Source organism: Eublepharis macularius, chromosome 16, assembly GCF_028583425.1.
Source record: "Eublepharis macularius isolate TG4126 chromosome 16, MPM_Emac_v1.0, whole genome shotgun sequence".
NCBI lineage: Eukaryota > Metazoa > Chordata > Lepidosauria > Squamata > Eublepharidae > Eublepharis > Eublepharis macularius.
The window spans coordinates 32,378,014-32,389,392 of record NC_072805.1 but is presented as its reverse complement, the minus strand read 5'-3'; positions in this window follow the sequence as shown (position 1 = coordinate 32,389,392).

Genomic DNA, 11,379 nt, shown 5'->3' with positions numbered 1-11,379 from the left:
ACCCATGATATTATCTTGCAAAGTTAAACCGTATACAAGATAAACACTGTGACCATTCCCAGCTGCAGGGATTGTGGAAAGCTTTACCTTGTATGATCCGTGCTTTTAGTGAAATGGACCTTTTGCATTTCACCAGTCTTTAGCCCAGCTGTTTACAAAGTTTGTTCTCTGTGTTAGTGGACTGGATCCTATGTATAACGGCGTCAGAGTATTTTAATATAAGTTTTTAAATCTGTTTTTAAAGTTGACTATTCATTTATTGTGTTTTAATGATGATGTGAGCCGCCCTGAGCCCATTCGTGGGGAGGGCGGGATATAAGTCAAAATAAATAAATAAATAAATAAAATTTCCACCGGTGTATGATGGAAATAGGTCCTGTTTTGATTGCTGATTAAGAGCATTCTAGGAGTCATAGGATCTGTGTAGACAAAGGCCACGTGGGACTGTAGGAGTGAAAAAGCTGGTAGGACCCAAGCCAACGGGTATCTGCCTTGGATGCCAGCCAGTTTTTGTTGTTGAGAGACAGGGCATAAAAACTTAAATAATCTGCTTGCTGAAGGTAATGCGTCACACATCTGATGAGGTGAGCTGTTGTCCGTGAAAGTTTACCCCATCAGAAATCTGTTAGCCTTTAAGGTGCCACAGGACTATCTTCAGTTTCGAGAAGAAAACTTTCACAGAGCTGAAGCGGATACAGGAGTAAAGGTCCCAGGCAGGGTTATAACAGAAGATAAGGGCAGAAAGAAAGGGTGGGGCATGGCTGACAAAGCATTTCTAATAATATGATCAGCATCATATGAGGACAACGAATGGATCCAGGAAGCAGGATTTTCTGTACTTTTACTGTTCCATCATACCAGTTTTGTACCCATAAACGTTTGCTAAAATTACTGCCCCTTCCCAACAAAACCCCCTTGCAGATCTGTTTCTTCTTTATAAGGGCCTAACTAGATGTGTCACAGTCTCTCTCTCTCGAATTACTGATTATCATCAGCCCTATCAGTGTAGATGACTGGGGAAGGCAATGGCAAACCACCCCCGTAAAAAGTCTGCCAAGAAAACGCCGTGATGCGACATTCTCCCATGGGTCAGTAATAACGACTTGGTGCTTGCACAGGGGACTTTACCTATCATCAGCCCTACACAGTTGCTTGAACACTGACTGGGTCTGTGGCATTGGGGGTAATTCTTTGGGGAGAGGCCATAGCTCAGTGAAAGAGCATCTGATTTCATACTGAAAGTTCCATGTTCAATCTCCAGCATCTCCTGTGAAAAAAAGGAGAAGAAAAAAAAAGACCAGGTTGTAGGTTGTGTGAAGGACTTTTGTTAGGAACCTGAGGAGCTGCTGCCTGTCAGAGTAGACAGTAGCAAGCTTGCTAGACCAATGTTCTGGATCAGTGTAGCTTCCTACCTGCCTTCCATGCTGTTCTCCACTCTAAATTGCTCCACCGCTAAAGATGCAAATAGCTTTGTCGGGGCAAAAAGATGTTCCCCTATGGAGCTAATGCCCTAGAGCATCGTTATTGTACATTGATGCAATTGATCATATTGACTCTTGCGGCATAATCTGCCTTGAGTATGAGTGAGAAAGGCAGACTATAAATAAATAAAAATAATGGCAGTTGCTTTGTGTGGGAGGGTATTTAAACTGGGGAAATGGCACAGAAAGAAAGAGTTAAGTAGGCGATCCCTTAAGGGTCTGTAGTCTTGATACTCAAAGCGGAATGAATTTTAAAAAATAAAGGGTTATCTCCCATGTCACATGTAGCTTGACCTGCACTATCAGTAGAAAAACTAATTGCTTATTATCGAATTGTGGTTTCCTCCTTTGACTCTGGCATAGGATGATAAGCATGAGAGAGATCATAGAGAAAATAATAATGAAATCAGTGATAAATGTCAAATGACAGGCTACAGAATCTATTATTTAATAGGCTTTGTTGGTCTTTTTAGGAATATAATTGCTAATTGCACACTTTTGCCCCACATAACACAGATTCAAATCACGTCCCTGCCTTTTAATCCAATGAGTTTTTTTCCCCTTAATTATGCATCAGAGGAATGGAAGTCCTGTGTTCTCCCCGCATGCCAAATGCAAGCCTTGCTAATTGCTGCCATTGTTCTTCATTTGTCCACTGGGGTTTCAAATAAAAACAAAGGAATTTGTAATTTGCCTTCTTCAGGCAAATCAGTGCAGAGCAATTTGGTATCCCCCCTCCTGCCCAAGTAGCAGCTGGAGATAAAGGGCTTGTTCTCATTTTAAAGGTAACAAAATCAAGACCAAAAAAAGATTTACGAAGTCTCCGGGGCGCATAAATGTCAAACCTGTCAGTCGCTTGCAATTCTGCCTCTCTTTCATTCACAAGGAAAGAATTGGTAGAAATCAATTTGTTCCAGCTCTAGAATTTTACACTAATGCCATCTCACCCCTGGTACGGTGAAGAAGAACCAGTCTTAGGGAGCGAGACAGAGAATTCCTTACACCCCCAGGGCGGGTTTTACACTCCCTCCGAATTCTCTGAATGTCCTGCACTGTGATCAACTAGTCCTATGCAGTATTGGTATGTTCCAGCTGGGGAGAAGAATCCATTTAGTGAATGGAAAACTAAATTGAAATTGAAACATTAATGTGCATGCATGTTTAGCAGAGAGGGTAATGATGATTATGTCCAAGATCAAACTCACTAATGGAGAGGATTCGGTCTTCTTCCTTTGCAGTCATGGGATAGTTGGGGGGGGGCATGTGTGTGTGAGACTTGGACACAGGGTTGGGACAGGATTTTTTTATTATATGAATTACTATATGACATATATATTAAATGGGGTTTTGTCAGACTATGAATTGCATATGGTTACAAACAAGAAGATAATAGGAGTCTGTTTTGTACAAAAGCCCTGGGGTGAATTTCCAAGGTTTTTTTTTCCCCAGGAGGCAGAATTTACTTTACAATGCTTCTGATCCTAAAATGAGAACATCTGCAATTCCAAGGATGAGCAAATGGATAGCAAGAAATTTTCCAGGGTGCATTTGTCTACTTTGATCTCTGTGGAGCTGCCAACGGAGGATGCTCTTTTACCAGTATTGGTACCCGGGGAGGAAGCTTTGTGAGATCATCTCCTTTTCGAACTGAGGAATCCTTCTTTTTTACTTAGATCCTAGACAGGCTGGAAAATCATTTCAGTGAGCCTTCAGCATTTCCTTAGAGAGAAATTTTTGGTGGCTGATATATAAATGTCATGATTGGTACCTTTAACCTTTCCCTGATTCCTGTTGCTATAACAAATGCTATGAACATATGCTGGAAAAGCAGCATATATCGTTAAAAACAAAACAGAATTTGTCCGAAGCTCCTGTCCAGAATACTTAACATTTATTAATTGATTTAGATGATCTCTATGTTGCCTCTCCATAGAGAATCTGCTGGAATCAGTACATAGCAACTTCTCTTTCAAATTCCTCCTCAAAACCTGCATTTTCAGTGACATCTCTGACTTGAACCTTTGTCCTCAACACCATTTTAGTTTGACATGAAGTCTAAGCAGATGATAAACTGCATTTTCATACATTCGCCCTTTTCTTATCCTGTTACCTACCTCTTTCTTGATGTCTTTTCCTTTCCATCCCTTTCAAGCCTTCTCTGATGTTAAAATTTAAGAGGGGAGTATGTCGTGAAGGTCACTTTTATTGATTGGATTTTTAAAATTTGGTCAACTAACCAGGCAGATGCCACTTCTCATGTTGCTTATGTGAATGTGGAGTTTCCCTTTCATCTGCTAATTTAAGAATGTTGAAGACACTGTATGAAAACAGCAAGGAAGGAAGGAAGGAAGGGAGGGAGGGAGGAAGGAAGGAAGGAAGGAAGGAAGGAAGGAAGGAAGGAAGGAAGGAAGGAAGGAAGGAAGGAAGGAAGGAAGGAATGGCACCATCAGACGACCGAAGAACTGGAGTACACTTGAAACTATTTACTAGTGTTTAATGAGTTTCCAGTTGGAAAAATTTAAGGGCAACTGAATCAGTGTCTCACCTGTCCCTTCATGAAATTGCCCTTAAATTCTCTTACTCCAAACGCACTGGGCCACACTGGACTTTTGAGGTCTCTTTTCTTCACTGGTAGATTAACAACAGCAGCAGCTTATGAAGGACCTGTTCGCCCACTTTACACATTTCAGCCTATGGTTAGATGGAGCTTTAGAGCAGCTTGATTAAACTTAAGGCAAATCTCCCAATTACAGATAAAAGAACTGTCAAGGGAGGAAGCCAGACAGTCACACTTCCTTTGTTTAAAGATCAGTTTGGAATTAAAACTGTCTCCGAAGGTTGCCTGAGGACAGGAGTTAAAACGCTGAAAGGAACAGAAGCTGCTGAGATTCTCCCCTCCCTTTCCAGCAGAAAGCGTACTTGCCAGCTGTTTCTCTTGCAGATTTGTACCTACTTCCAACAAGAAAAGAATGGAGGCAACTCAGCTTGATATTTGGGGCTATTTTACAGATTACAGATACAGATCATGTTCTCCAGATGCATGTAAAAACAATCTATGCAACAAGCATAAGTCTGAAAGCATGACTATTTTATAAGGGTCTTTACTCCTTAGGTCCGGAATCCTCTCCAGCAAGTATGCACTCAATGGCAAACATAGGTTTGCATGCACTATACAATATGTGAAGCAATCTCTTGTGTGTGTGTGTGTGTGTGGATGTCCAAGCTAGATTTAATATTGCTTTGATATCCAACCTGTGGAAGAATTAGCTGTTGAGATCATCTAGGAAAGATATTGTACAAATCAGCCTGCACAAGTTATGTATGCAACAACACCTACAGCACATCCTTACCACATACATAACACTGTGGCTAAATTATTAAGGGTGAACAAGTTGAAACTGAATCCTGACAGAACTGAAGTAATTCAGGTTGGGGAGGCTGAAACCTTGAGAAACATTGTGCTCCCCACCACAGATAATGTCCAGTAGTTGCAAGTTGACTCAATTGCCTAGGGTTTATACTGTATCCAGGACTATTACTGGAAAAGCATTTTAATGTAGCTGCAAAAAAAGGCATTCTTCCTGCTTCTTTTAGCCCTACCTTGATTCGACTTACCTGGCCACATCGATCCATGCTGTGGTTATCTTGAGGCTAGACTGCTGTATTGTACTCTCCATGGGTCTGCCTTTAAAGACAACTCGGAAACATCAGTTAGTGCAGAAAGCCACAGCCCAGTTACTATCAGATACCAAGTGAGACATGCATGTCACACACCCTTTCTGCAGACTGTCAATTGGCTACTGAGTATAAGATTCAGGTTACCACTTACAAAATCTGAAGAGACTTGGGCCCATGTGCCTGCAGGACTGCCTCTCCTGCTATGATCCACAAGATAACCTTGCTTATCTGACTAAGCCCTCTTAAGGTGTCCCCTTGCAAATGTGTAGAATAGTCAATTGCTTGTTCTCATGCATTCTCCATGGTGGCTCCCATCTTATCAAATGGCCTGTCTGAGGATATCCACAGAATATGCAAAAACGAATATTCAAGATAGCATTTTTTAAAAGAGAGATTAGAACTGTAATAGAATTAATAGCCAAGAGGCCACCTTTATAATAGAACAGTCCACTGCAGTGATTATTGTAGGTGTAGCCAGTTTGGTGTACTGGTTAAAAGTGTGGGACTCTAATCTGGAGAGCCGGGTTTGATTCCCCACTCCTCCACTTGAATCCAGCTGGGTGACCTTGGGCTAGTCACGGCCCTCTGGAGCTCTCTCAGCCCCACCCACCTCACAGGGTGTTTTGTCGTGGGAATAATAATGACGTACTTTGTAAACTGATCTGAGTGGGCATTAAGTTGTCCTGAAGGGCGGTGTATAAATCGAATGTTATTATTATTATCACTTGCTTTTACTGCATTGTCTTTACTTTGTAATCCAATTTTTGTATTGTAGTCCTGTTGCATTGCTCTTTGGTTGTCTTATGCACATTGAATTACACTGTTTATATCCTGTAATCTGCCTTGAGTCTCAATGCAAAGGGTGCAGTGTAAATAAAGTAAAAAAAAATATAACACATTGGGGGGGCTCTCCACAAAAAAGCAGCTTGTATGTTGCACATTTGAAGATGCCAAGCCTAAAAGGGCAAGCCAGGAAGGAATGTGAAAAGCTTTTTGCCAAAGAGATAAAAACTTTTAAAGTACAACAAAAGTAGCCAACCAGCCAGAGAACGGTGGTACTGCTAGATAACAGAACTGCCAGAGACAAAGAAAGGCAGACAAGGAAATCACAAAGCATTCTGAATTAATCTTGAAAGTCTTCACTAGTGAACATGGGACCTCTGGACACATCTCTATCCAAAATTATTTTTTGGATAGAGGATATCTAAAGAATTGCGTCACACCAAGGCAACAAAAATGGGGTTTTAGAAAGGATGAGCAAATCTTTTATAAAGTAGCAGCTTGCTGGGAATGGATGGCCTTCACCAAAAGGTTTTTTTAAGAAACTAAGGAAATAAGTAGATCAGAGGCAAGGATCTTGTGAGCAGATCCCTTGACTAATTTTATTTAGAAGTAGCTGTGGGGGAGGCCAACTTGGTTCAGGGCTGTAGCATGGGACCCATATGTGTGTGTTAACCCTTCTTACTGAGCTTTTTCCTAGAGAGAAAGCTCTCTTTCTCTCTTACACACACAATTTCCCCTCTTGTACCGCCTTACACAGGTTGGACACTTGTCAGCTTCCCTCAAGTTTTGATGGGAAATGTAGGAGTCCTGGTTTTACAACTTGGCTCTCCATTACAGCTGCAAAACCAGGACGCCTACATTTCCCATCAAAACTTGAGGGAAGCTGACAAGTGTCCAACCTGTGTCAGGCATCACTTGTAGCTTGGCTCTAACAAGAAGTTGGAGGGAGGTCTCTCAGGAAATGGCTTGGGGGGGGAAGTTAAACTTTCTCTGTCCCAATACTGCAACCTGAGTCGAATGGATGTGTGTGTGTGTGTGTGTGTGTGTGTGTGTGTGTGTGTGTGTGTGTGTGTGTGTGTCCCTCTTCGAGTCGCCAGCTCCAGGTTGGGAAATTCTTGGAGACCTGGAGGGTAGAGCCTGAAGAGGGCAGGGTTTGGGGAGGGGAGAGACCCCAGCAGGGTATAATGTCAGAGAGTGCACCCTCCAAAGCAGCCATTTTCTTCAGGGGAGCTGATCTCTGCGGCCTTGAGATCAGTAGTAATTCCAGGAGATCTGCAGTCACCACCTGGAGGTTTGCAGCTTCTGAATACGGCGAAAAACGTTGAGACAATTCTGAATACAATTAAAGCTGTGTCTTGCGTAGCTGCTCCCTAAAAGGTAGAATTGCTGAACAATTCACTCTATATTCTCTTTATTATTACAGCACTTAGCCAGTACGTTAACCATAAAATTTAAGTGCACATTTTACAACCATTTGAAACATGAAACATATAAGTATATACAATTTAAAAACATAATTTCCTAATATCTATCAAAATTTATAAAAACCAGGAAGTCAGCATAGTTCTAAGCAAGCAACCGAAATGGAGGCCTAGCCTCTAATGGGCTTTAACGACCAGAGCACAAAATTTCGCTATCTGGTGTAATGCAGTAAAATCTGAGTTTGACGGCAGTTTCTCTAATTTTTCTTATCCAACAATTCACTCTGATATGTAACTTCCCCCTGAAATCAGCCTCCTTTCTAATCTACTGGAAGGTGGCTAATGTAAAAGCAATCTTTTTAAAAGTATCTAGGAAATTACAGACCTGTCAACTTAACTTCTGTGCCAGTTAAATTAGCGGAAGCTAGAATTAAGGCAAGAATTGTAAAACATGTAGAACATTACCAGCATAGCTTCTACAAAGGAAATTCTTGCTTCACAAACCCTTTGAGATTCTCAAGAAGCATGCAGATAGGGCTGTCCTGTTAGACATTATGAGGTTGGCTCCAAAGTATCCTTCAGCTTCGACTCACTGGAGGAATCCTTCCAGTAATGGATGATATTCTTATGTAGGAAGTCTTTTGGATCATGGAAGGTACTGTATTTAATCAAATGCAAGACTAGGGTTTTTTTTGGTAATCTTCCTTTCAAAAGTATGAACTTGGATATTCAAAAGTTCGTTTGTTTTTACAAAATCCCACACTCAAAATACTAGGCAATAATGATATAAGCTGCACACACACACACACACACACACACACACACACACACAGGGCTTTTTTCTGGGAAAAGAGGTAGAGGAACTCAGTGGGTTGCCCTCGGAGAAAATGGTCACATGGCTGGTGGCCCCGCCCCCTGATCTCCAGACAGAGGGGCATTTAGATTGCCCTCTGCACTGTGGCGCGGAGGGAAATCTAAACACCCCTCTGTCTGGAGATCAGGGGGCGGGGCCACCAGCCATGTGACCATTTTCAAGAGGTTCCGGAACTCCGTTCCACCGCATTCCAGCTGAAAAAAAGCCCTGCACACACCCCTCCAAACACATGGATCAGAAAAAAATGGGAGGAATTCACGACAGAGGAAAGCAAGCAGTGGAATCCCTCAAGAAGCTGCATTGCCAGCCAAGCTACTTACTTGTATGCAGAGATGATCGGTAGTCAGGGATCAGTGGTGGACTAGCCAAGTTTGCAGATGACATCTAGCTATTTGGAAGGATAAAATTACATACAAACAGCATAAAGTAACAAATAGACAGGGATGTGGTTGAGGAAAACGGAACAAGGGTCAAGTACTTTCTGGAGGGATGCTGTTTGCGAGTTATTTTGTATGATAGTACAAAATATATGTAAATATTATGACCTTCCCTTTCCCAAACACCTGAGCCAGGTATTTTGAAGACAAAATCAAAAATGTAAACATTCGCGAGTTGAAAGTAAGAGGTACAGCGCACATTCCTTTCCCTTTTATATAGGATCCTGGGTACAAAATAATTTGCAAGAATTGGCCCTTCTTCCCTGACATCAGCCACTTCTGGAATAAGTCTATTTAATTTTGCTTGTTTGTATCCTCCCTTTTTTTCAAGGAGCTCAGTTTGGTGTACATAGTTATTATATCATCACTACAACCCTGCGAGGTAGGCTAGGCGAAGTGTATGTGATTGGATCAAGGTCAACCCAGTGAGCTGCATGGAGAACAGGGATTTGAACCCATGCCTCCCCAATCCAACACTAAGCACCGCAACATTCTCAGATCAGCGAGCATCAGAGATGTGTATACACATAATCCCTCCTGCAAAGCATATAATGAATTTGGCAGAGTATGACCAGTGAGCTGAGCAGAGCAGCTGAATTCTACTGATATTAAAGGAACTGGCACTCACACTATGCATATCAAAGCTGGTTTCTCTTAGAGCAACACAACTGCCCACAACCTGCAGACGTGACTTCTAATTGCCCCACAACAGTAGAATAAGCTGCCCTTGGAGGTCCACGCAATCTTCTTAGCCTTTCAGGAGGGCTGTAAATACCTTTTTTAAAAAAATTCAAAGCGCACTTGAACAATATTTCTGTGAAATATTGCACATTGTATTTCGGCTGCTGTTCTTGTTTACCATCCTATGGGGTTTTAGATACGATGCTTTGAATTTTTTTTTAAGCCTTCGGGTTCTGACGAGGAAAAGCTGGTAATGTTTTAAAATAAAGAAGAGCCATAATAATCTCTTTTATCTACAAACCTGCAATAAATAGGATTATATAAGTAATTATTTTGAATATGGATTTAAAAATACAAAAGGGTAAGAAATGAGTGTACAGTGCCCGTGAGGGCAGTGGCTTGACAGAACGGTCTGATTTAGGATGTTCCTGGGATAATAGTGCCGTTGGCACATCCCCTAGGATCAACGATGTTCCTAATGCTTTCTCTCTAACAATCTGTTACATCTCAATAAGCTCCCATCTGCTTATCTATTCTCTTCTCCCCAAAATCTCCAGCTGCCAACCATTTTCCAATACAGAGCCCGTGCTATGAAAAGTTAAATGGTGTAAAAAACACCAGCAACACAGCTGGTCTGGAACCTGCAGGCCCCAGCCTGGTTGTACAACAATCTTTAGCCAACACAAGTCAGATTGTGATTTGGAGGCCTTAACTTTGGGCTTCGGTCCAAAGGATGTAGAGCGATCCCTTACAGGCTGCTTTCCTCCACTTTCATGATCAACTGAAGAGTGGCAAAGCTTCAAAGTAGTTGGGGGAGGGGGGGCTTTTAAAAACTCATAAACAAATATTAACAACTTTATAACAAGGCAAAGCATTGGCTTCTCCAATGAATGAAAGGCAGACTATAGGATATAAAGTATCTCATGGAAGAATTATTATTCAAGAAGGTAAAATTTCCACCACTCTATTGCATGATCCAGTCGTGGGCTGTCTGCTTGGAAGAACGTCAGTGTCTTGCTTGCCTTAGACCTGATCTTGAATTTAATTCCAAGACCACAAGGTCACCATGCTCTGCAATGTCCACTAGCCACCCTTCTTGTTACACTGACCGTCCTGGATGCACGCGGTATCCAAATTCTCAACTGAGCACCAATGACAAAGCAGAAGCAAGAGGAATCTGTGTTGCCAATGAACCACCACTGGTGTTTCATTTGTCTCTTTCCAGCCACTGGCAGGCTGAGGAGGCACCAGTGTTGAAATCCAAATCAGCAGGTCTGACCCTGCTTAGTTTCCACAATCTGATGAGATCGGGTTTGCCTGGGCTATCCAGGTCAGGTAAGGAACAAGATAAGCAGAATTCTCTCCACCATGGAGTGACCTCCCCTTGCTGTCCTGCTGATCTTCTGGGTGTGCATACATAGAAATTCAGTGGCATGGCACCTTTGCTCTGTGCACAGCAGATCTGTTCAAAAGGCAGCCAAAAAAAGAGGCAGCTCTATAGCGATTCAGAACCTCATGGCAACTTCTGGAAACGGACCTCAGGACCAGATGGACTTTGATTTGATCCAGCAAGGCTATCATTATGTTTTTATGTTCCATTCTACTGGTTTCTCTGTTTCTATGGCATCTTGACCGTCTTTGACCCTTTGTTTGCCTCACTGTGGTCAGGGAGTAAGGCCATGGCACTGAACACACAAGAAGCTTTCCTTCCACTACAGATAACCCCTTCAAACTATGAGGTAATCTGGGCAAACAAATGGTCCTCCCGTCTCTCCATTAAGGAACCAAATTGGAAGGGGAAACCTGCCACCTCAAAGAAATGATGAAGCAAGTCCCAAGCTTGAAGCCAACTTTCTTTTTTTTTAAATGAAGGAAGATTACATGTGTAATGGTTCATGAGATACACGAGAGTTGGAAGATCTTCTTTTCCTAAAGACAGGCAAGGGAGGTTCTTTCCACAGCAATCAACTTGCACTGGACAGCTTCTGGGTAGCAGGAAAGACCACCCATATCACATTGCTCCA